Raw genomic sequence first — 27,490 nt, 5'->3', positions numbered from 1 at the left:
TGCCCAGGGCAATATACACATTTAATGCAATCCCTATCAAGATACCATGGACTTTCTTCAGAGAGTTGGAACAAATCATCTTAAGATTTGTGTGGAATCAGAAAAGACCCCAAATATCCAGGGGAATATGGAAAAAGAAAACCAGAGCCAGGGGCATCACAATTCCAGATTTCAGGTTGTAGTACAAAGCTGTGATCATCAAGACAGTGTGCTAATTGCACAAAAACAGACACATAGATCAATGGAACAGAGTAGAGAAACCAGAGTGGACCCTCAAGTTTATGGTCAACTAATATTCAACAAAGCAGGAAAGATTATCTACTGGAAAAAAAGACAGTCTCTTCAATAAATGGTGCTGGGAAAATTGGACAGCCACATGAAGAAGAATGAAACTGGACCATTCTCTGACACCATTCACAAAGATAAACTCAAAATGGATGAAAGATCTAAATATGAGACAAGATTTCATCAAAATCCTAGAGAAGAACACAGGCAACACCCTTTTTGAACTTGGCCACAGCAACTTCTTGCAAGATACATCTATGAAGTTAAGGGAAACAAAAGCAAAAATGAATTATTGGGACTTCATCAAGATAAAAAGCTTCTGCACAGCAAAAGAAACAATCAACGAAACTAAAAGACAGCCTACAGAATGGGAGAAGATATTTGCAAATTACCTATCAGATAAAGGCCTAGTTTCCAAGATCTACAAAGAACTTATTAAACTCAACAGCAAAGAAACAAGGAATCGAATCATGAAATGGGCAAAAGACATGAACAGAAATTTCACAGATGAAGACATAGACATGGCCAACAGGCACATGAGAAAATGCTCCACATCACTTGCCATCAGGGAAATACAAATTAAAACCACAATATGATACCACCTCACACCAGTGAGAATGGTAAAAATTAACAAGACAGGAAACCACAAATTTTAGAGAGGATGTGGAGAAAGGGCAACCCCCTTGCACTGTTGGTGGGAATGTGAACTGGTCCAGCACTCTGGAAAACTGTGTGGAGGTTCCTCAAAGAGTTAAAAATAGATCTGCCCTACCACCCAGCAATTTCACTGCTGGGGATTTACCCCAAAGATACAGATGCAGTGAAACGCCGGGACACCTGTACCTCGATGTTTATAGCAGCAATGTCCACAATACTCAAACTGTGGAAGGATCCTCGGTGTCCATCGAATGATGAATGGATAAAGGAGATGTGCTCAATGTATACTATGGAATGTTTTTCAGCCATTAGAAACGACAAATACCCACCATTTGCTTTGATTTGGGTAGAACTGGAGGGTATTATGCTGAGTGAAATAAGTCAATCGGAGGACAAACATATGGTCTCATTCATTTGGGGATTATAAAAATTAATGAAAGGGAATAAAGGGAAAGGAGAGAAAATGAGTGAAAATATCAGTGAGGGTCACAAAACAGGAGAGACACCTAACTGTGGGAAACGAACAAGGGGTAATGGAAAGGGAGGTGGGCAGGGGGTTGAGGTGGTTGGGTGATGGGCACTGAGGGGGGTATTTGGCTGGATGAGCACTGGGTGTTATGCTATATGTTGGCAAATTTATCTCCAATTAAAAAAATTAAAAAAATCCATGCCCCTCAAAATGTTCTATGCAAATGCTATCATTTTAAATTGTTATGATTAATTTTCATTCTCTGTCCTGAAACCCTGACACTTATGTCTCTTGTCTCAGCCAACCTTGGAAGAACAAATAAGCCAGGGCTATAGAACTTTGGAAATAGTGATAAAGGAATCAGAAAAGAACCTGGGTTCTATTTTCATATTATATTAAAAATGCAAATTATTCACTGACTGATACATTGTATTAGCCATCTTTTTGTAGATGTTGTAAAGCTTTCCTCCTTTGCTGCCAGGCAGGTAGGAAACATCCTGTTAATGTGTTTTTTTTTTAATTTTTATTTATTTATGATAGTCACACACAGAGAGAGAGAGAGAGAGAGAGAGAGAGAGAGAGACAGACAGACAGAGACACAGGCAGAAGGAGAAGCAGGCTCCATGCACCGGGAGCCTGACGTGGGATTCGATCCCGGGTCTCCAGGATCGCGCCCTGGGCCAAAGGCAAGCGCCAAACCGCTGCACCACCCAGGGATCCCACTGTTAATGTGTTTAATTACTTTATTTTTTTTACCTGGTTTGTGTTATTGTATCTTTGGCTTTACAGCAAAATTCAGGGAAACCATTTTTCCAAGTTTTTATTTAAATTCCAGTTAGTTAACATATAGTGTAACTTTAGTTTCAGGTGTAGAATCAAATGATTCATTACTTACATACAACCCCCAGTGCTCGTCATAACAAGTGCCCTCCTTAATATCCATTACCCCTTTAATATCTGACAGTAGATCTCTTGGGGTATAAAAGCTGCCAAAGAATAAGTATGTATCCTATGGAATTTAACTTGAGAGGCTCACTTTGTGAAATATTTGTATTAGCTGCAATGGGCTACTAGGTCTCGGCAGAGTCAAAGCAATGCAACTCTAAATGTCTCCATTCCCCATTCTTTAAATATGAGAGAATGAGAGAGAGAGAGAGAGAGAGAGAGAGAGAGAGAGAGAGAGATGGAGAGATTTCCATTCTGAGTGAGGAGTTCTGTTAAGTGTCTCTTAGAGACCTTTCCTAGTATTCATCTATCACAGGGACTTGGTTTTTTTTTCTTTTAGACAAGTGCTTCATATATACCCTTGCTATATCATCTATACACCTCTAGGAGATAGGAATGTGGACAATACGAATAATATAATCCTAAAGAATTGGATCTGGGATGAGAGAGAAATTGATAACCTTTTAGGAGATTAGTTGGAGTAATGTATAGCTTGAGACATTAGGGCACAGAGCTACTGCAGTACTGACTGCAGTAAGTCAATGACAGGACATGGTCTAGAGTGTCAAATCATGTCTCACCCCCTACTCTTCAGCTTGATTTGTGCTCTTTCTACTACATTCCACAATTAAACTCTTCCAGTACCAAAATGACTAAGGTGGTCTGATTTCAATGGTCTGATTTCAACCTTATATTTCAACCAGTTGATTCTTAGATTATTTTAACCAACTTTTATTTATTGTTATGTGAAGTGTTAGTGATGTAGAAATAAATGTGGTATCTCTTTGTTTTCAAGAAGCTTATGTCAAATGGGGAATATTTAGGGAATCAAAGATGTTACAACACTGTGTGATAAAAACTATAAGGCATGAACAGGGTGCTATTAGAAGACAGGAATAATAATTAGGAGTAAGGGATGGATTCTCAGAGAAAATGATAATTGATCTTGTTCTCAAAAAATTATTATGGATTTGTCAAGGAAGGGAAGGAGAAAGGGACTAATTAGGAATAGGGAATTGCATGAGCTTTAAATGAGTAGAGAATTGTAAATTTTATCTGTGGCTAGACAATGGAGTGAGTTGAGAATGTAAGTTTAGGTTGAAGCAGCTAGAAGAGAATAAAACCAATGAATTCTGACTTTATTCTGTAGGCTTCTGGAAAAAACATTGCATATTTTAAAATAGAAGTATGATGTAGATTCATTTATTCATTCATATATTCACTGCACTCCAAGCGATCTTTCAATTGACCAATCTTACCTGCTTAAGACTCTTAACTGGCTCCCCAATGGCTTTAGGATATGTGATAATCTCCTTAATATGTCATCTCAGACTCCCATGACTACTTCTCTATCTACCTCCCTCTCTACTCTCCTTTCTCCCCATCACAACTCTTGTATTTTAAATTTTTATTTTCCTGACTCTTCATAGTTTCTTTTTTTTTTAAATTTTTTTATTTATGATAGTCATGCACACAGAGAGAGAGAGGGGGGCAGAGACATAGGCAGAGGGAGAAGCAGGCTCCATGCACCGGGAGCCCGACGTGGGTTTCGATCCTGGGTCTCCAGGATCGCGCCCTGGGCCAAAGGCAGGCGCCAAACCTCTGCGCCACCCAGGGATCCCCTCTTCATAGTTTCTTGAGCATAGAGTGCTGTTAGACTCCTTCCCATTTGCTCTTTTTCATTCTTTGACACTTATTTCTCACTGTTTTACCCCAAACTAACTCCTTTAAACACTACCTGTTGAACCTTCCTCCAGGAAGTTTCCCCTGATGCCCCTAGGCTGGCTCGGGTGCTTCTCTTCAGTGCTTTCAAGACATAAAGTTCTCATCCTTTGCCTATCATTAATCACTTTATATTGAAATGATCTGTTTACTCCTCTGGCTTTGTAAACAGACTGTGAACTCCTGAAGGGCAGGGACCAGACCTCAGTCCACTTTGTACCCCTAGTTTTTAGTACTGGCCTGGCACAGAATTACTGGCTTTGTAAATACATGTTCAACTGAACTAAGAATTGATCAATTAGAAGCTTTTGGTAGCCTATCTAGGTTCCCATGACTCTCAAATCAATTCAGGTCTCCTGCGCCCCAGAGCCAAGGGCTAAAGTCAACAAAGAACCTTAAGCCATGCCTGAGGGGCTCCTGAAATCAGATTATTTTAAGAGAGTCAACTGGTTATGGTTAAGGTGAGGCTGGTAGCTAAATTTCAACAGTATGCAGTCAGCCAGACACAGCTAAAAGCCAGGAGTTGAACATCCTCCCTCCCTTATTCTTGCTCCCTGACACAAGTGTTGAGGTGGCCTGGTTTAGCCTGGCCCACAATCCACTCAGGAGGCAGGTAATAGGGTGGGATCAGCCAAATAATTGACTGGAGATGTTCCCAGTCCCAGGTTTAGGCTAAGGCTGGAGCCCCAGGCCAAGCCCTAGCTGGCTTACCCTGCTGTAGCCCCTTGTTGTCAGAATGTTACTGCAAAAAGGAATGTTCTAAGCAGTCCATAGTTATATCGTTTGTGGAGTTAAAAACATTGACCACCTAAAAAGTCTCCTCAGAAGCTCTGGGGAAAATAAGCTCCAAATGAATTTCTTTATTTCTCCACAACTTCCACTTCTAGGTAAGGCCTTCATGATACCAGAAAAACATAATAGAAAATGCTTTTAAAAATCAATTAAATTAGTTATTTAGCCCTAAAAACAAAATATATGTGTAAAACTACTGTGATTGTTATTTTCCCCCTGTGTCTGTTTATTTATTCCAGATTTCAGTCAAACCGGTTTCTGTGTATAGACAAAGTCTAAATGCCAGCCCACAGACAAGGTATTGCTGAGCATGCTTCTCTCTTAATAATATGAAATGGCCCCTTGCTAAGCACTATCTTCAGAGTATGGTATGTGTATAAGGGCCAGAGAGATGAAACAGCCAACACTTCTCTTCTAATGCAACCCAGGCATTCAGTATTGGAACTGGGAAAAATCCTACCACATGTTAAGGCCTCTTTATATAGCTTTTGCTATTTCATCAAAAGGAAAGTACAGCCACTCAGCTACCGCAAATCTGTCAAAGATCACATTATGTGGTAGTGGCAGTTCTGAGAGAAGGCCCAGACCCAACAACTCTCTGTTCTATTCAAGTCCAGTGTTTTCTCTACCCACCTAGGATTTCATCTTCAAAGTATTTTTTATAAATATTAACCAGTGAAGGCTCTGACCCAACTGTGTGGGATGTGAGCAGCAGTCATGCACTGGTCCAGTGAATAAATGTGAAGTGGCAAAAAGCCAATACAGGTTGTTAATTTTGGTCAAGAAAGAGCCTGGACTTTTTTAGGGAAGATCAGTGAGAGTCACAGAAATTGTATCCTTTTAAAAGGCCATCTAGTCAATTCCTCTGTCTCTATAAAGTCATCATGTAAACTAGTAAAGTCTTTGAATGGTTCCTTAGCATCATTATGAGACTTTTATCTTCTCTTTCTGCAGAATTCTACAATGTGATCATCACATAGGGGGTTATAGTTTAATAACCATTCAATTTATCAGGTTTTCTGTTAAGGGGCAGTTTGAATTTGAGAATCATCAATGTGTTCTTGTCTCTGTATAAACAGGGAACAGGGATGGCTTCATGAGCATGTGACCCATGCAGTCTCACAGAGCCCCATAATTAGAAGTAACTGGTGTTTAGCTTAATTATTTTAAGGAGATCTCATATTTTAATTTCACACTGGGCTCTGCAAATCATATAGCCAAACTTGGCAGTTTCATATCTTCCCTGACCCTATGCATGTCTCCATTTCTGAAAACATACACTCCCAATTTTGAGTACATCTAGCATGGGAAATATAGGAAGTGGTATAAAACTTTAAAGACATGTCTGAAGACATTGCAAATCTGAAACTCCTCTCCCAGAGTGTATGCTGCAGGGAGAACAGGTGTTGGTGATTTCCATTTAGGCATAACCTAAGGAAGTTATGGCCAGAAGTGAAGATCATTTAAAACAGACAAACAAGGAAATAAAAACTACCCCAGTGCCTCATATTTAACCTCTAGCCATTCTCACTTTGAATCTACAGAGGGTACATGTTGAAACAAGGAGAAGTACCTAAGTGCCAAGCTTCGAGGCTCTGCCAGGCCTGTGAAAAGCACACGTGACTCTTACCCTTTGTACTTTCATTGGTGGGAAAAGTTTTAGAAACTGATGTTGGCATAGCTTTCAAGTGGTGCAGGGGGCAGAACAAAATCACTCTTTTCACAGCTGTCCTGGCTCCTTCCTGACAGCTGTAAAGGTTAGTTTTTCTCAACGATTAAGTTCTAACTCCAAATAGGCCTCAGAGGAAATGGGGCCCTAGGAAGCCAATTGCACAGTGTTTAGTTCCTGACCACAAGGCTTCTTGATGGTTCATAGTTCTTCATCAGAAAATGTTCATTCTAAACTTGACAATTAAACTAGTACTGCTTGGCTTGTTTCCTAGGGTAACAAGGTAGCAGCATGAGAGGTAACAAGGTAAAGCAAGAGACAATTAACTCTTGTGGAGGTGTGAAGTCATTTTTCCCATAGAGTGTACTATCCAGGCTTTAGTCCATATAGAAGAAAAGGGGAGGTGAGTCAGCCAGCACTTACACAACTTTTACTTTTTATCAGTCTTAATTTATATCTTTTCTATTTACGAATTTGTCCTAGATGACCTTGAGACTCTTTTCTGGCCATGAAACCCTGATACTAACTATAAAAAATAATTCTGAGAAATCACAATCTGGTTTGAAAAGTTCCTAAGTCCACATCTATGGTTTTCTGCTTGAGTTTCAATTTGTATTTCCAACATTTAAAGGGGTCTACGATAATCTTGACAAATGTTATGTTGAAGAGAGAAACCTTATTTCTGTTCATCTTCCAGATAGAGTAAAAGGGAAAAACAGATGACCAGGCTTGGGTCTGGTTTTTGACCCATAGCAAACATGTGACTCTTCATCTCTCAAAACTTCAACTTTATTGTCTGTCAAATGGGAATCCTTGGGACCCTTGTTCTATCTACTGTATCAGCTGTTATAAGATCAAATACTATCATCAATTTTTCTTTTTTTATAGATTTTATTTATTTATCCATGAGAGACACACATAGAGAGGCAGAGACGTAGGCAGAGGGAGAAGCAGGCTCCATGCAAGGAGCCCAATGAGGGACCTGATCCTGGGACTCTGGGATCATGACCTGAACCAAAGGCAGATGCTCAACCACTGAGCCACCCAGGGGTCCCTCATCAATTTTTCAATTAATGTTTATAACTAATTGTACAAGATACTATCTTATAAATAAATGAGAAAAAGCTAAAAAAATTATATGAGAAAGAGCTATATAAAAATTCTACAAGAAAGAGCTTGGGAAGCTTCACAAGAGGCAGAGCTTACTTCCAGTTGCAAGAGATATAGAAGGTTTCATATATAAGCTAACATTATGACATTGGAAAATGGTCAAATTTATCCATAAGGAGATGAGATCAAGTAGGGGCTGTGGGAAGAACAAATCTAGCATCAGCAAAGACAAAGGCTTCAGGAAAGCACAGACCTCTTGTGTGTGTGTGTGTGTGCGTGTGTGTGTGTGTGTGTGTGTGTGTGTGTGTAAAAGAGAGTATTTTGGATTGAATAACGTACAAACTAAACCTACTCAAAGTTCCAAAGCAAATACATCAGAGACTATGCAAGTGCCCATTTTTTTCTGTCTTGCTGTCTGGATATATCACTCTAGGAAAAACAAAGCAATAGTAATTTTGTACCATCCCATAATTCTTATTGTCATCAGGCTTTTCCCTTGTCTGTTTTACTCAGGCCTGGCAGAAGTAGCTGCCTTGGAACCACCGTTTTTTGTGTCCATAAGGAGACACAAAGCAAGGTTGGGTAGTGAGATCTATAGTTTCTTAACAGCAAATGAAAAATGGACATTCAGTTGTGAACATGATGGGTCCCAGAGAAGCACTTGTTTCTTCTCATCATGGTTGGATCAAACATCACCTTTTGGCATTCTCTGCAGGTGTTAGCACTGTGCAATTAGTCCCAACTCTGCCTCTAATTCACCCTGATATCTTGGCTAGGACACTTTGATTTTCTTGGTGTTTGTTTCTCATCTGGAAACCAAGCCTGTTACAAAAGTAAGAGAATGGTTAAGAGAGGAATTCCATTCACATTTAAATGCAAAGAATCTGTCAGTATATAAGAATGTAATACAAAACAAAGTTGAGGCAACAGCAGTAGAAATATGGAGTTTAGTTCAGTCTGTTACAGTTGGCTCTTGGACAAGTCCCTTCCCCACTCTAAGCCTCATTATCCCTTTTGTAACATTGGAGTGGGGGTGAGATGTGGTTGAACTAGAAAACCTCTATGTACCTCTAAGCACTAAACTTAAAAGAAGGAAGCAGATCATAAATTCATGTATATGAATAATTCTGTAAGGTGTATGTGTGGGCACTGCCTAGAATCAGAGGAATATATACCTTTGTAAGTTTTTAATACCTCTTCTACCCTGAATTCCTTTTACTGTTAGATTTATAATAAAGCTTTTAATGAAATAGTCAAGAGATCGGCAAACTCTTTCTGTAAAGGCTCAATAATAAATATTTTAGGCTTTATGGGATACTTGGTTTCTGTTTCAACTACTCTACTATGACGATGTAATGCAAAAGCAGCCAGAGATAATATGTAAATAAATGGATGTGGCTGTGTTCCAATGAAACTTTATGTATGAAAACAGGCAGTGACTCAAGGCTTCTAATCCCTGAAATAGTCGATAATAAAATCTAAAATATGGAATAGTTAGGAAAATAGATAATATTTATAAATACCAGCTATGCCTTTGAGTTTTAAACATTTCAAACAGAAAATATCCTAAATGTATAGTTTAATAGACAATTCTACATTGTAAAAGATTTGTCTCCTGACAAAATTTCCCAATAGCTCCAGAATGTAATTTATGGTAAAGTTTGCACAGCCATATCTGGTCTTGCCTGGTGTGTCATGATCTTTCAGCTGTTGCAGGATTTGGCATATGTGAGTTACACAGAATGCCAAATGGAAGTAGAAGGAAAAAATCATATTTAAGAAGCCTCTGGCATTTCCTGGTGCCCATTTCAGGCAAAATAGCAATAACACATTTTATGTTTCCTAATGAAATATTTCCCTGGGTCAATCTCAGCAGTGACTTTTGAACATATCCCCAAATTAGTTAGAACAAGATTATTTGGGCATATGTGTGTCCCAAAGTTCTGTGCCAAATTGGATATGGGAAAAAAGAGTTGATATGTAATTTGAGAGATATAGTTTAGATAATAAAATATTTGAATTTATGACATATTTAAATGGTCTACAGGGACATTAGGACAGATGATTTTCAATCAGGATTAACCTGATTTCTAATATCCTAGTAACACTGTTATCTATATATGTTGTTTTATATGTGTTAGTCTTTTCTCCTTTTGTAGGCTGTAGGATCTTTGAAGACAAAGGTGCTGTCTAAGGCTTCTTTTACTCTTAATGTAATAATTAGCACTGTGTGAAGCCCATAGTAGGTGCTCAATATTTATTTTAGTGACTGATGCATAGTTGGGGAAGTTTAGAGAGACAGTAGTTGAGTACAGTCACTAAAGCCAGATAGGAAATGTTTCCATCTTAGCTGTGTGCCCTTACACAGTTTATATAACCATTCTGGTGCCTAAGTTTTCTTACCTTTAAAAGAAGGATAACAATAGGGGTGCCTGGGTGCCTCAGTTGATTAAGTGTCTGACTCTTGATTTCAGCTCAGGTCTTGATCTCAGGGTTGCGAATTCAAGCTTTGAATTGGGCTCCACATTGGGTGTGGAGTCTAGATAAAAAAATAAAGCCTTATGAATGAAACCATATAATGTTTGTCTTTCTCCAATTGGCTTACTTCATTCAGCATAATACCCTCCAGTTCTATCCACATTGAATCAAATGGTGGGTATTCGTCGTTTCTAATGGCTGAGTAATACTCCATTGTATATATACTACATCTTCATACAGGGAATATAAAAAGTAGTGAAAGGGATTATAGGGGACAGGAGAGAAAATGAGTGGGAAATATCAGAGAGGGTGACAGAACATGAGAGACTCCTAATTCTGGGAAACAAACAAGGGGTAGTGGAAGGGGAGGTGGGCAGGGGGGATGGGTGACTGGGTGATGGGGACTGAGGGGGGCACTTGATGGGATGAGCACTGAATGTTATGCTATATATTGGCAAATTGAACTCCATGACGGGCACTGAGGGGGGCACTTGACGGGATGAGCACTGGGGGTTATTCTGTAAGTTGGCAAATTGAACACCAATAAAAAATACATTTATTATAAAAAAAATACATATATACCATGACTGTAAATATATATATATATATATATATATATATATATATATATATATATATACCAAAAAAATAAAGCCTTAAAAGAAGGATAACAATAGTATTTGTCTCTAGGGTTGTTGTAAGGTAAATAAGTCAATATGTGTGAAGTCCATAAAATGATGCCTAGAACATAGTAGGTGCTATGTGTATTAAATGTTATCATTAATGTTTGTTGAATAAGTAAAAGAATAGATTAATGAAGTCTCAAGTACTTATGGACTTAACATCAACCCTATAGAAATTCATTATATGTTGAAGAGCGTAGACTAGCAATGATTTGAATAATCTCTAAATTCATCAATTGGAAAGATATATTAGCCCAAGAATGCCTCAAGACTGACTTACACTTCCAAAACCTGAGCTGCAGCATATTGAGAAACAGCAGGTCAACTGAGGGGAAAATAAAAGTGTGTGTGTGTATGTGTGTGTGTGTGTGTGTGTGTGTGTGGCTGGAGACCAAAAAATAGTCTTCCCATGCTCTCAGAAGACAAAACACCTCTCAGTTGCTCAAGAGACATTTTCATTCATGAAAGGCAGTGATTCTTGAAAGTGCTGTAAATTTATTTGAAGGATGAAGGATAGGTGAATGTGTTCTTCCCCCTCTTCTTAATGGATTTCTAAATGACTATATCCTCCAGGGAGATAGGGTGTTCTGGTGGAAAGTCCAGGGACTTTTGAATTGGGTTCAGATCCCAGAGCCATCACTTACTGTCATCAGAAAGCCCATGCGTTTTTTGATCTTCAGAATAGTGGTTAATAACTTTAGAGTTAGTCAGGCACTGGGAAATGTGCTTTATAATTATTATCTCATTTAATCATCATAGAAACTTTATGGAGTGCTATTATTATTGCTATTGTAGAGAAAAAAGATATAAAAATCTTAACCTGTAAAAGTAACAAATTAGGCAGTGATTATTTGCTTTCCAAAAATAAGTCTATCTTTATGAATAACTGTAGCTTCCCAATCATGCAATTTTCTTCTTAGAGGGCAGGACCAAGAACTAAGCATGTAATGCTGGTATGGGTAGATTAGCACAGAAGATGTAGCTGTCAGCTCCCTCTTCATGAATACTCAGTCTCTGTTGAAGTGGGCTAATGTCACATTATGTTTGCTGGCAACAGCACATTGTTGATTAGCAAGGAGTTTACCATAATCGACTAAAACCACTAAGTCTTTTAATATGTATTGCTGTAAAGCAGCATCTCTCAGCCATCTCATGCAGTTAAGGACATTTAGTTATTCTTATTAAATTTCATCTTATTAGATTTAAATTTGTGTTTGGATTCTCATTTGGTGATATAATATTTGTTCATTATCTATTTAACTGTCATCTATCATTTACTTAGATGACTATACTCCTTTCTTCTTCCTATTCATTAATCTAACTGTATGTTAGACATTCTTTTTATATTAAATGAAAAACTTCTTTCTTTATATGTTAGATATTCTTGATGTGAATATTAGAAATCCAAGCATGAATTAAACATGTTTTGTCCTCAAAGACTCCCCTTGTTCTTGGGCAAAACTCATTATACATAATAAATTTGGGAGCACAGAGGTAGTAACAACTAAATCTGTCCAGCATGGGTTGTGAAATCAGAGATAACTTCATAAAGCAGATAATGTTTAAGTCAGAATTTGAGAATGATAATAATAGGTACTATATATTCCTTTAATATTTATTCAACAAATATTGACTTATTCATCTAACCAATTCTTGAATATTAACTATGATTCTGGCACCATGTTGGGCATTGGGAGAATCACACAGGCCTTGAGCTTATATTCTAGTGTAATTACATAATTATAAGCTATTAACCAATTTATCAAAAGTGAGGGGAAGCATGTATAGTGCTTTTTCAAAGCATGGATTCTGGGGCCAGACTGCCCAGGTTCAAATCTCCAGGTCTACTACTTACTAGATGTATGACCTTGTAATGAGCACAGGGTGTTGTATAGCGCTGATGAATCACTAAACTCTACCTCTGAAACTAATAATACACAATATGTTAATTAGTTGAATTTAAATTTAAGAAACTAAAAAAAATAGATGTATGACCTTGTGTAAATAACCTTTCTGTGCTTCAGTTTCCTTATCTGAAAAATGGGAGTAAAAATAACACCTGTTTCACAGGATGGTTATGAGAATTACATTGAACAACAATATAAAGTGCTTAGAACAGTTCCTGGCACACAGTAAGTGCTATATAGGTGTTTGTTGTTATTATAAGTGCATAATATGCAGCAAAGGAGGAATAATAGGGCCTTGGAAGCATACAGTATATAACAAGAGGAGAGGCAACCTCATTTGGAGATTCAGGAAAGGCTTTCCTGAGGAATTTGACAATTGGGCTAAGAACTGGATGAGAGAAAGTGTCTCAAAAGAAGGGACATCAGAATTGACACATCTGAAAAAATAGTAGGAATTTGTGATGCCAGGTCCTTGAAAGATGGTTTAAAAGAGACTGGTTTTTGTCATAAAGAAGTTGGGAAGCCATTGACATATTTTAAACAAATGAATGATATGATAAACTTTGGATATTGGAAAAGCACTTTTGCTGTATGAAATAAAAATAGATTAGAGTAGGAGAAAACTACAAATAGCAATGTATTTGTTTGGAGGCAATAGCAAGATCCAGGTGAAAGATGATGATGCCTGAGACTAAGGTATTATCAATTGGAATGAAGAGGTGTGGATAGATCCGAAAGATATTCAGGAGGTAGAAATTGCAGAAAGAACTTAAGAACATTATATGGTCTCATTCATTTGGAGAATATAAAAATTAGTGAAAGGGAATAAAGGGAAAGGAGAGAAAATGAGTGAAAGGGAGGTGGGTAGGGGGTTGGGGTGACTGGGTGATGGGCACTGAGGGGGGCATTTGGCAGGATGAGCACTGGGTGTTATGCTAAATGTTGGCAAATTGAACTCCAATAAAAAAAATTTACTGTGGATTTTAATTAATTTACTATCTGATATTTTCTAGAACCTGTGTATTTTTGCCCTACTTGAAAATAAAGGTAATTGCTCATAAAAAAAAGAACTTCAGAACTAAGTAATCCACTGCATGTGTGTGTGTGTGTGTGTGTGTGTGTGTTTACCAGTGCTAGAGTAATAATAGAGAAGGAGAAATTAAGTATGATATTCAAGTTTTTTGTTTTGGGTAACTAGGTGAATAGTGACATCATTCACTGAGGAAAGAGAACGTGATGAAGAAGCAAATTCATAAGGTAAAGAGAAGAATTCTGTTTCTTGAGTTCTTAATATGTGCTAGATATCATGTTATACACATTATATGCATTATCTTATTCAATATTCAGTAACCCTGTTAAATGAGCATTATTTTACATTGCTATTTTTCAGATTAGGAAATTGAGGCTTAGAAAGGTTAATATAACTTATCCAAGATCACACAATTTAAGAAAATGGTAGAATTGGGGTGTGAATCAGGGTTTGTCTGACCCGTAAGCTCATTCTTTCCACATTTCCCTCTAGTCTTGGAATGACTTATATCAGCCTATTCAACTCTAATCAACACCAAACATCTGACCTCTTTCCCGCCTTTTTCTCAACCTCTGCCTCAGTGACTAAAATAAAGTCTTTAAATGTAGTAAACTGTCCAAGATTATTGTCAGCTCTGATTTTACAGCCTAGAAAGGGTTGGAAACTTGAGAAACAAAAATAATGATTTCTCTAAACAGAGAACTCAACATAAATAGTTTTCCCTCCACCCAACATTACCCCATCACTGCTAGCAGAGTCAGTTTTCTTGTAGGCACTTCTGCTTCTCTGTTTTTTTTTTCCTTTCCATACACCTGCTGGCACAATAATGTTCCTTATGAATGATGATATTTTCCTAATCTTGAACTGGCATGCACATTCTGTCAAAGAGATTTTGTGTTGTGTTCATTTGTATAAGAAGTCTAGTAGATGTCTTTTGGATGCCAAAATATTGTAATTTGGGAGATTTTTTGACTATTTTGTTGGTGCCTGGAGACATTGAACCACAATATCTGAAATCAGGACTGCTCTAAAAAAGTCCAGATCATTTGCTTTTCCTTCCCTATATCCATAACTTCAAATTTGAATAGTATATCTTCTTAATTTTCATCCAGATCTTTGTTAAGTTAGTGAAAGGAATAAGGCCAAGTCTTTTAAGACAGATTCATGTCAGCATGTTACTTAATTACTCATCACCTTTCAGGGTTGGCCCTCAGTTGTGAATCCTAACAGTGTTTCCTTGTAGCCTCTATCTAAAAAGATTAGCATGAGAGAGTTTGCCAAATGCCTTACTGAAGTAAGGCACCATTCTCTGGCATGGGTACCTTTGTTAAAAACACAAACAAAAACAAATGAGGTTGGTTTGTTATCACTTGTTCTTACTGAATGCATGTTGTTCAAATATACACTTTTTCTTTTTTTTAAGTCCTCAATGATCATTGAACGATCTCACCTGAGATCAGGAAGTTCATTTGTGGTTTATCAAAAACACCCTCTTCCCCTTTCTAATAATTCTTTTTTTATTTTTTAAAAAAGATTTAATCTATTTATTCATGAGAGACACGGAGAGAGAGAGGCAGAGACACAGGTAGAAGGAGAAGCAGGCTCCATGCAGGGAGCCTGATGTGAGACTCGATCCCAGTACTCTGGGATCACGCTCTGAGCTGAAGGCAGACGCTCAACTGCTGAGCCACTCCGGTGTCCCCCCTTTCTAATAATTCTTGTTCTGTGGAATTATACTCAGCTTTCAAGCTTCTCTGACATCTCCAGGGATGCTTAATACTTACTGGTTTGGCCTTTACTCACAACTTCCAAATTCTTGATATATGACTTTTCTGATTTAGGAGCCTTGTATTAATTTAAAGCAATTACATCCTGTTTTAGAGTCTCCTCATGTCATTTGTATTTCAAGTACTTTTCACCAGCGTTCATTTCACTGTGTTTAGGCCTGAGGACCATTCTCCTTTTCACTTACTTAATACTTGGTAGTAGGAATTAATTTATCAGGTTAGATAGTTGTCTTCCAGAAGAGGGCAATGCCCCGAGAGATGAGATAGTGTAACAAGTCTGTAAAAGCTCTGAGAATGGCCTGTAATGGTCTATTAGCAGGGCAGCTGCTAGCTCATGGAGCAACTTTGTGTGAATTAGCAAAATTCACTCTCACACTCTTTCCCATCTCTCACACCCCAAACAGTCCCAGCTCTTCAAGTAAATGGTTTGGTGAGTAGACCACGCCTTTCTGCAAATTAACAAAAGATGCCTTTTGCAGAGATGCAACTTAAACCAGGGCACATGGGACAAGTGGCAGAGCTAGATTTCAGCCCTTGTACTCACTACCAGGCCCTCTTGTGCAGTGGATAACCTGCAACACTGTACATGGTGGGTTCTGTCTGTGAAGGTAGAAACACCAATAGATTGACTAAGGCTATGGTCAAAATTCCCCCACATCAATGTTGCTAAAAGTTGGATCGGGGCACAAAATTTAGTTCCCATCTTAATTTCTTAAAATTATATATTTGCTTCCAGAGAAGTTTCTCTATGAGAGATTTATCTTAATGAAACTTATAGAGACAGTAATTTCATGTAAAATGGATGAACTGATCTTGATTTCAAAACAACTATTCAGAAAAGGACTTTCAGACATTAAAAAAAGAGAAGTTATTTAATGAAGCTATATTATCCTGTCTGAGCAAGATATCTCCCATAATTTCTCTGGCAAATGATTTGAATGGAAGGGATGGCCCACACTAGTGGGCTCAGTGGTTCAAACAATGGGCTCCTCAGTCAAATTACCTGTGTTCATAATTGGTGTCTGCCACTTCATAACTGTGTAAACTTGAGCAAGTCATTTGATCTCTGTGTCTCACTCTCCTCATGAGTCAAATGAGGATCATCACAGCACCTACTTCGTATTTTTGTTGTGAGAATGAGATGAAATAATACATGTAAACTGTTGAGTACACTGCCTGGCATATGGTAAGCATGTAATAACTGATAGTTATAAATATTAGGCAGTCATTTTTATAGAAGTACAGATTGTTTGACTTGGAACAGAATTCTGAGAAGTTTAGTCTACCCCCTATATGTAGATTGAATGGAATTACAGATAATCTGAATATGTGAATGAGAAAAATCACCAATTGTATAGGAAGCTAAGAAAAGAGATTTACCCTAGGTCAATCAATAGAACTAAACTTTCCTGCCTAGGACCTGACTCAATATGTATGCCGTTACATGGTTCTGAACTGGAATTACAGATTTGGAGGGGAGATAAAGGTGATTATTTAAAAACTATAAGCTAATGGGCCTGTTCTCCTTTCCCTCTAACAACTCTCATTACCCGAAACAACTAATGATTTAGTGATTTCACTGACCTAGAGGTAAATAGCAAAGAAAACATGGGGTTTTATGTCCAGAGTCTTGAATTCTAGTCCTGATTTTGTTACTTAAATAGCTGTGTGACATTGGGGCAAGTCACTTGCCCACTTAGAGTTTCAGTATCCTCATATGAAAAATGTGGATAAAAATAGCTGTCCTGTTTTCTTGACAGAATCCAATAACCAGGGAGGAAACCAATAACCAGGGAGGAAATTGAAGCAGTCATCTAAAACCTCCCAAGACACAAGACTCCAGGGCCAGATGGCTTCCCAGGGGAATTCTATCAAACGTTTAAAGAAGAAATCATACCTATTCTACTAAAGCTGTTTGGAAAGATAGAAAGAGATGGAGTACTTCCAAATTCGTTCTATGAGGCCAGCATCACCTTAATTCCGAAACCAGACAAAGACCCCACCTAAAAGGAGAATTACAGACCAATATCCCTGATGAACATGGATGCAAAAATTCTCAACAAGATACTAGCCAATAGGATCCAACAACACATTAAGAAAATTATTCAGCATGACCAAGTAGGATTTATCCCCGGGACACAAGGCTGGTTCAACACTCGTAAAACCATCAATGTGATTCATCATATCAGCAAGAGAAAAACCAAGAACCATATGATCCTCTGATGAGATGCAGAGAAAGCATTTGACAAAATACAGCATCCATTCCTGATCAAAACTCTTCAGAGTGTAGGGATAGAGGAAAATTGAATGCAATAATGTGTGTGTATGCCAAGTGCTACCCAAATGTTGATTCATATTTTAATTGATTATCATGTTAAATCTGGTTGTTTATGACATTTCCCAGAAAGTGTTAAAGTACCTTCATAGAGAGGAGTAGGGAGGTAGTTAGTTTGCTTTTCTAATAATATAAATGTCTTTCTCCTCCTTAACTTGGAGGGACTATGTTTGATTTTCCCACTGGCTATATCAGTCACTGGAGATGTGTGTTCCCAGTTTTTGTGGGAGATCACTAAAATCTAGTCTCTCTTTGTATGGTCTTCATAAAAATTTTGGATTTTGAAGCCCAGGGATACAAATATTTTGTTGCAAATATGTGTAAAAGCATTTTCCTACATGTGATCATGTTAAGAGGTTGGAATATTTTCTTGAGGCATATTTTATTCCTAAAATATATATCTATGTATTGGCCTAGATAGCATTTCATTTTTATAAGAATGGGATTATACCATTACCATATTTTGTCATTTCATTTGTTCACTTAATGAATCTGAATACTTTTTCATTTGAGTGCAAAAGATTGGTTTTTAACGATGGCATAGTATTCCATTTCGGTGGCATAGAGTTCCATAGTATTCCATAGTCTCTTGATTTATATGTAGGTTGTTTCCAAGTTTTTATGACATTAAACAGTTCTGCAACCAGAGATTATGTTGTGTTTTTCCTTCCTGTGTGTGCTTGTGTGTGTGTCTTCCTGCAATTATCCAGATATTTCTTTTTTTAATTTATTTTTTATTGGTGTTCAATTTGCCAACATACAGAATAACACCCAGTGCTTATCCCATCAAGTTATCCAGGTATTTCTATAGGATAAATCCCTATACAATTTTTGGGTCAAAAGGTGCAGATATAGCGATTTTTCATAGAGACTAGCATATTAGCTATCATCGAATTTTCAGTCAGTGGGAGAACTGGATTCCACACACATTCTTAATTCTATGCATCTAATAGGTAAAAATATCACTGCTGTTTTGATTTCAATTTAAATAGATGAGCTGAGCATATCTTCCTATATTTAATGGCTATTTCTACTTCTGTCAAGTTCTTATTTATACCCTTTGTCCATTTTTCTTTAAGAGTATTAACCTTATTTGTTATAGAAGTTGCAAACATGCTAAAACCAAAATGAGGGCCTATCCATGTGAGAGAAAAGTGACCCAGACTCAAAGTGAATCAAATAAAGAGGCATGGATTGTAAGCTCCATTTAACCACTAACTTACTGTGCAATCTTGGACAACTTAAGTAACTTTTCTGTGCCTCATTTTCCTCAACTCCAAAATGGAGTAATAATGACTATTTTATTCTCTGTGGCTAACAACATTTGTATAAAGTTCAAATGAAAATATTTACAAGTACTTTGTAAACAGAAGAGCCCTATGAATGTATAAAGTAATATTGGCAAATGAGGCAGCCAGCTTTAAAATTAACAGAATAAACAGAAAATACAATTAAGCCTAAAAAAATAACATTTTAAAAATATTACTTAAAGGGCACCTGCATGGGACAGTCGGTTAAGCATCTGACTCTTGGTTTTAGCTCAGGTCACAATCTGAGGGTCCTGAGATCAAGTCCCGTACTGGGCTCTGCACTCAGCAAGAGTTTACTTGTCATTCTCTCTCTCTCTCACTGCCCCTCCCCACTGCACTCTCTCTCTCTCAAATAAATAAATAAATCTTTTAAAAAAATTACTTAAAACATCTATGAATTAAAAGCAATTATTTGTCTATATTATTATATATTACATATATTATATTTTGTACTTAATCTAGTTCAGGGCTCGTCAATTGATAGCCCATGGGCCAAATTCAGCCCCACCTCCTGTTTGTATAAATAAACTTCTACTGGAATACAGCGGTGACCATATGTTTATAAGTTGCCTCTGACAACTTTCATGCTATGGCCCTCAAAACCTAAAATATTCACTACTTGACTCTACAGAAAAAGTTTCCTGATGCCTGATCTAGAGAAATGTATGCTGTAGCACTAGCAGTTTTTGCCTTGAGGTGATGAAACAATGAGAAATATTCACTTTCTGAGGCATGTTTATTCAAGGGAAGACTGTACCCTTCATCTGATTTCCTCAAATTGTTTTATCTTACATAATTAGAGTATTGATATCAACCTGAGAATTTGATAATGGGAAGATGTATTATATAGCTCTATATTCTTTTTTTTAATAAATTAATTTTTATTGGTGTTCAATTTACCAACATACAGAAAAACACCCTGTGCTCATCCCGTCAAGTGTACCCCTCAGTGCCCGTCACCCATTTCCCCCACCACCCGCCCTCCTCCCCTTCCACCACCCCTAGTTCGTTTCCCAGAGTTAGGAGTCTTTATGTTCTGTCTCCCTTCCTGATATTTCCCACACATTTCTTCTCCCTTCCCTTATATTCCCTTTCACTATTATTTATATTCCCCAAATGAGTGAGAACATACACTGTTTGTCCTTCTCCGATTGACTTATTTCACTCAGCATAATAGCCTCCACTTCCATCCACGTCAAAGCAAATGGTGGGTATTTGTCGTTTCTAATGGCTGAGTAATATTCCATTGTATACATAAACCACATCTTCTTTATCCATTCATCTTTCGATGGACACCGAGGCTCCTTCCACAGTTTGTCTATTGTGGACATTGCTGCTATAAACATCGGGGCGCAGGAGTCCCAGCGTTTCATTGCATCTGAATCTTTGGGGGTAAATCCCCAACAGTGCAATTGCTGGGTCGTAGGGCAGGTCTATTTTTAACTCTTTGAGGAACCTCCACAGAGTTTTCCAGAATGACTGCACCAGTTCACATTCCCACCAACCGTGTAAGAGGATTCCCTTTTCTCCACATCCTCTCCAACATTTGTTGTTTCCTGCCTTGTTAATTTTCCCCATTCTCACTGGTGTGAGGTGGTATCTCATTGTGGTTTTGATTTGTATTTCCCTGATGGCAAGTGATGCAGAGCATTTTCTCATGTGCATGTTGGCCATGTCCATGTCTTCCTCTGTGAGATTTCTCTTCATGTCTTTTGCCCATTTCATGATTGGATTGTTTGTTTCTTTGGTGTTGAGTTTAATAAGTTCTTTATAGATTTTGGAAACTAGCCCTTTATCTGATATGTCATTTGCAAATATCTTCTCCCATTCTATAGGTTGTCCTTTAGTTTTGTTGACTGTATCCTTTGCTGTGCAAAAGCTTCTTATCTTGATGAAGTCCCAATAGTTCATTTTTGCTTTTGTTTCTTTTGCCTTCGTGGATGTATCTTGCAAGAAGTTACTGCGGCCCAGTTCAAAAAGGGTGTTGCCTGTGTTCTCCTCTAGGATTTTGATGGAATCTTGTCTCACATTTAAATCTCTCATGCATTTTGAGTTTATCTTTGTGTATGGTGAAAGAGAGTGGTCCAGTTTCATTCTTCTGCATGTGGATGTCCAATTTTCCCAACACCATTTATTGAAGAGACTGTCTTTCTTCCAATGGATAGTCTTTCCTTCTTTATCTAATATTAGTTGAGCATACAGTTCAAGGTCCACTTCTGGATTGTCTATTCTGTTCCATTGATCTATCTGTCTGTTTTTGTGCCATTACCACACTGTCTTGATGACCACAGCTTTGTAGTACAACCTGAAATCTGGCATTGTGATGCCCCCAGCTATGGTTTTCTTTTTTAAAATTCCCCTGGCTATTTGGGGTCTTTTCTGATTCCACACAAATCTTAAAATAATTTGTTCTAACTCTCTGAAGAAAGTCCATGGTATTTTAATAGGGATTGCATTAAACGTGTAAATTCCCTGGGTAACATTGACATTTTCACAATATTAATTCTGCCAAACCATGAGCATGGAATATTTTTCCATCTCTTTGTGTCTTCCTCAATTTCTTTCAGAAGTGTTGTGTGGTTTTTAGGGTATAGATCCTTTACCTCTTTGGTTAGGTTTATTCCGAGGTATCTTGTGCTTTTGGGTGCAATTGTAAATGGGATTGATTCCTTCATTTCGCTTTCTTCAGTCTCAGTGTATAGAAATGCCATTGATTTCTGGGCATTGGTTTTGTATCCTGCCACGCTACCAAATTGCTGTATGAGTTCTAGCAATCTTGGGGTGGAGGCTTTTGGGTTTTCTATGTAGAGTATCATGTCATCGGCGAAGAGGGAGAGTTTGACTTCTTCTTTGCCAATTTGGATGCCTTTAATGTCTTTTTGTTGTCTGATTGCTGAGGCAAGGACTTCCAGTACTATGTTGAATAGCAGTGGTGAGAGTGGACATCCCTGTCTTGTTCCTGATCTTAGGGGAAAGAATCCCAGTCCTTCCCCACTGAGAATGATATTTGCTGTGGGCTTTTCGTAGATGGCTTTTAAGATGTCGAGGAAAGTTCCCTCTATCCCAACACTCTGAAGTGTTTTGATCAGGAATGGATGCTGTATTTTGTCAGATGCTTTCTCTGCATCTAATGAGAGGATCATATGGTTCTTGGTTTTTCTCTTGCTGATATGATGAATCACATTGATGGTTTTACGAGTGTTGAACCAGCCTTGTGTCCCGGGGATAAATCCTACTTGTTCATGGTGAATAATTTTCTTAATGTACTCTTGGATTCTATTGGCTAGTATCTTGTTGAGAATTTTTGCATCCATGTTCATCAGGGATATTGGTCTGTAATTCTCCTTTTAGGTGGGGTCTTTGTCTGGTTTCGGAATTAAGGTGATGCTGGCCTCATAGAACGAATTTGGAAGTACTCCATCTCTTTCTATCTTTCCAAACAGCTTTAGTAGAATAGGTATGATTTCTTCTTTAAAAGTTTGAAAGAATTCCCCTGGGAAGCCATCTGGCCCTGGACTCTTGTGTCTTGGGAGGTTTTTGATGACTGCTTCAATTTCCTCTCTGGTTATTGGCCTGTTCAGGTATTCTATTTCTTACTGTTCCAGTTTTGGTACTTTGTGGCTTTCCAGGAATGCGTCCATTTCTTCTAGATTGCCTAATTTATTGGCGTATAGCTGTTCATAATATGTTTTTAAAATCGTTTGTATTTCCTTGGTGTTGGTAGTGATCTCTCCTTTCAAATTCATGATTTTATTAATTTGAGTCTTCTCTCTCTTCTTTTTAATAAGGTTGGCTAATGGTTTATCTATCTTATTAATACTTTCAAAGAACCAACTCCTGGTTCTGTTGATCTGTTCCACAGTTCTTTTGGTCTCGATTTCATTTAGTTCTGCTCGAATTTTAATTAACTGTCTTCTTCTGCTGGGGTTGGGGTTCATTTGCTGCTTTTTCTCCAGTTCCTTTATGTGTAAGGTGAGCTTTTGTATTTGAGTTCTTTTCAATTTTTGAATGGATGCTTGTGTTGATGTATTTCCCCCTCAGGACTGCTTTTGCTGCATGCCAAAGATTTGGAACGGTTTTATCTTCATTCTCATTAGTTTCCATGAATGTTTTTAATTCTTCCTTAATTTCCTGGTTGACCTTTTCATCTTTTAGCAGGATGGTCCTTAACCTCCACGTGTTTGTAGTCCTTCCAAACTTCTTGTTGTGATTAAGTTCTAATTTCAAGGTATTATGGTCTGAGAATATACAGAGGACTATCCCGATCTTTTGGTATCAGTTCAGACCCGATTTGTGACCCAGTATGTGGTCTATTCTGGAGAAAGTTCCATGTGTGGTTGAGAAGAATGTGTGTTCAGTTGAGTTTGGATGTAAAGTTCTGTAGATATCTGTGAAATCCATCTGGTCCAGTGTATCATTTAAAGCTCTCGTTTCTTTGGAGATGTTGGGCTTAGAAGACCTATCGTGGGTAGAAAGAGCTAGATTGAAGTCACCAAGTATAAGTGTATTATTATCAAAGTATTTCTTGAGTTTGGTTATTAATTGGTTTAAATATTTGGCAGCTCCCACATTCGGGGCATATATATTGAGGATTGTTAAGTCCTCTTGTTGGATAGATCCTTTGAGTATGAGATAGTGTCCCTCTTCATCTCTCACTATAGTCTTCGGGGTAAATTTTAATTTATCTGATATAAGGATGGCAACCCCTGCTTTCTTTTGAGGACCATTTGAATGGTAAATGGTTCTCCAACCTTTTATTTTCAGGTTGTAGGTGTCCTTCTGTCTAAAATGAGTCTCTTGTAGACAGCAAATAGATGGGTCCTGCCTTTTTATCCAGTCTGAAACCCTGCGCCTTTTGATGGGGTCATTAAGCCCATTCACGTTCAGAGTTACTATTGAGAGATATGAGTTTAGTGTCATCATATCTATTCAGTCCTTGTTTTTGTGGATTGTTCCACTGAACTTCTTCTTAAAGGGGAATTTTAAGAGTCCCCCTTAAAATTTCTTGCAGAGCTGGTTTGGAGGTTACATATTCTTTCAGTTCCTGCCTGTCTTGGAAGCTCTTTATCTCTCCTTCCATTTTGAATGAAAGCCTTGCTGGGTAAAGTATTCTTGGTTGCATGTTCTTTTCATTTAGGACCCTGAATATATCCTGCCAGCCCTTTCTGGCCTGCCAGGTCTGTGTGGAGAGGTCTGCTGTTACCCTAATATTCCTCCCCATAAAATTCAGGGACTTTTTTTCTCTTGCTGCTTTAAGGATCTTCTCCTTATCTTTGGAATTTGCAAGCTTCACAATTAAATGTCGAGGTGTTGAATGGTATTTATTGATTTTAGGGGGGGATCTCTCTATTTCCTGGATCTGAATGCCTGTTTCCCTTCCCAGATTAGGAAAGTTTTCAGCTAGGATTTGTTCAAATACATATTCTGGCCCTCTGTCCCATTCGGCGCCCTCGGGAACCCCATATAAACGTAGGTTTTTCTTCCTCAGGCTGTCGTTTATTTCCCTTAATCTATCCTCATTGTCTTTCAATTTTCTGTCTCTTTTTCCCTCAGTTTCCCTCTTTGCCATCAACTTGTCTTCTACTTCACTCACTCGTTCTTCCACCTCATCAAGCCTCGTCGTTAGGACTTCTAGCTTGGATTGCATCTCACTTAATTGATTTTTAATTTCTGCCTGATTGGATCTAAATTCTGCAGTCATGAAGTCTCTTGAGTCCTTTATGGTTCTTTCTAGAGCCACCAGTAGCTGTATAATAGGGCTTCTGAATTGGCTTTCTGACATTGAATTGTAATCCAGATTTTGTAACTCTGTGGGAGAGAGGACTGTTTCTGATTCTTTTTTTTTTGAGGTGAGGTTTTCCTTCTAGTCATTTTGCTCAGTTCAGAGTGGCCAAAAACAAGTTGTATTGGGAAAAGGAGAAAAAGAGAGAGCAGGAAAGAAAAGAGAAAAGGAAAAATGAGAAAGAAGGAAAAAAAGGGAAAAGAGAGAAAAAAAGAGAAAGAAAAAGAAAGGAGAAAAAATGGGGGGTGGGGTGGGGGAAGCAATCAGAAATCAAAAAGAAAGAAAGAAAGAAAAACACAAAACAAAACAAAACAAAACAAAACAAAACAAAAAACACGGGGAGTATCTTCTGATTCTGTATACTTTGAGTCCCTTGACTTCCCCTGGAACTGGTCCGTCTAGCTGGTCTTCTGGGGGAGGGGTCTGTTGTGCTGATTTTCACGTGTTAGCACTTGGGGGAGCTGCTCTGCCCCTGCTGGGTGCAGGGCTCAGTGGGGTTGTTCACCCCGTGAGGCCCCAGGAGGAAGCCACAGTGGCGGGGGCAGCTCTGGGACCCTGGAATCAGCTCCCGCAGTAACTCCGGGGCTCTCCGTCTGCAGGGCCTGGAGGCTCCGGGGCGAGGCTGCTGATCTGCTCAGCTCGGGGCAGGAGCGTCCTTGCTGTCCTGGGCCCTCCTAGTCTCTGCCTGTCCCGGGGGAAGGCCGGATCCTGGGCTGTGTCCAGGCGCCCTGTGCTTTGGCGCCTGCGCTGTTGGATTCGCGCTCCCGGCCGGCAGCCCCCTCCGCGGAGCAGCCGCCCGAGCCCCTCCGACCTGCTCCGGGTCCCTCCGTGCGCGCTGCAGCCCTTAGGGAGCTCGGCGCACTCTCCCGGGCACAGTTCCTCTGTTACTGTCCCAGGGAGCCCGAGGGCATCCCCGCCTTTCTGGGGATCCTGCTCCAATTCCCCGGGAGGCCTTTCCGCAGGGAAGGTTGGTGCAGCTCCTGCTCCTCCGGGACGGGGCTCTCCTGTCCTGGGGACACTCGCCCCGGCGTCAGCCCGGCTCCTCGCGGGGCCCCTCCCCCTTGGAGGCCTTTTGTTCCTTTATTTCTTTTTTCCCGTCTTCCTACCTTGATAGAGGCACGAACTCTTCTCACTGTAGCGTTCCAGCTGGTCTCTCTTTAAATCTCAGGCCGAATTCGTAGATTTTCAGGATGATTTGAAGGTTATCTAGGTAATTTGTTGGGGACAGGTGATTTGGGGACCCTACTCTTCCGCCATCTTGCCCCTCCTCCTATAGCTCTATATTCTTATTGCATGTGTAGATCTGTGTAATCATTACTGAAACCAAGATACAGAACTTTTCCATTACTACAAAGATCTCCTTTATATTTATACCCAGCCCTCCTCTCACCCAATTATTCCTAACTCCTGGAAATCACTAATCTCTTCCCCATCTCTACAATTTTGTTATTTCAAGAATGTTATATAAATGAGTAGTACAGCATGTAACCATTTGCAACTGTCTTCTTCCATTCAGTATAATGCTTTTGAGACTCAACTAACTTTTCGTGTGTATCAACAGTTCATTATTTTTATTGCTGAGTAGTATTCCATTGTATGGATGTACTATAGTTGTTTACACATGGAAGGACAATAGATAAACTTAACTGCTCCTGTGTATTCAGAATTAATTTTTTACATTTTGAGGGCAACATAGAAAACTTACCACCATATAGGTCACTTTATCCTTCCATTTTGCATTTTAGTTATCACATGTATTACATCCACATACATTGAAAATTCTGACAGATAGTGTGATCACTTTTGCTTTCAACCTTCATGCCTATTTTAAAGATTTAAAAAAAGAGAAAATGGTCTATTATATTTACACAGAAATTTATCTTTTTTTGCTCTTTCTTCATTCCTGATGTTTCAAGTTACTCTCTGAAACAATTTTTTTTCCATAAAGAGCTCCCTTTATCAATTCTTTTAGAGCAGGTCTGCTGGTAATTAATTCTTTTATTTTTCATTCATCTGAAAATGTCTTTATTTCAACTTCATTCCTAAAAGTTACTTTTTACTGTATATAGAATTCAGATTGACAGTTGTCTCAGTACTTTAAAGATGTCTTCTGACCCCCCTGTTTTTTTATGAGAAATTTTCAGTCATTTCACTGTATTTCCCCATATGAAATGCATTGCTTTTCTCTGATTTCAAGATTTTTGTTGTTACTTTTGGTTTTTATTAGTTTGATTATGACATGTCTAGATGTGCATTTATTTGACTTTATCAACTTGAAATTTAGCTGAGTTTTTTGAATCTATAAGTTTATGTTTTTCACCAATGGAATTTTCAGCCATTATTTCTTCACATAATTTTTTTCCATAACATTCTTTTTATTTTCTTCTGGGACTCTGATAACTGATGACTGTTAGACCTTTCAGTATTGTCCCACAATAGCCATATTTCCACTCATTTTATTTTCTGTTTCTCAGAGTGGACAATTTATATTGTCCTGTTTTCAGGTTTATTGACTCCTTTCTATCTCCA

Source organism: Vulpes vulpes, chromosome X (assembly GCF_048418805.1).
Source record: "Vulpes vulpes isolate BD-2025 chromosome X, VulVul3, whole genome shotgun sequence".
Classification (NCBI taxonomy): domain Eukaryota; kingdom Metazoa; phylum Chordata; class Mammalia; order Carnivora; family Canidae; genus Vulpes; species Vulpes vulpes.
The sequence above is the reverse complement of the archived record's forward strand: the minus strand, read 5'-3'. Positions refer to the sequence as shown.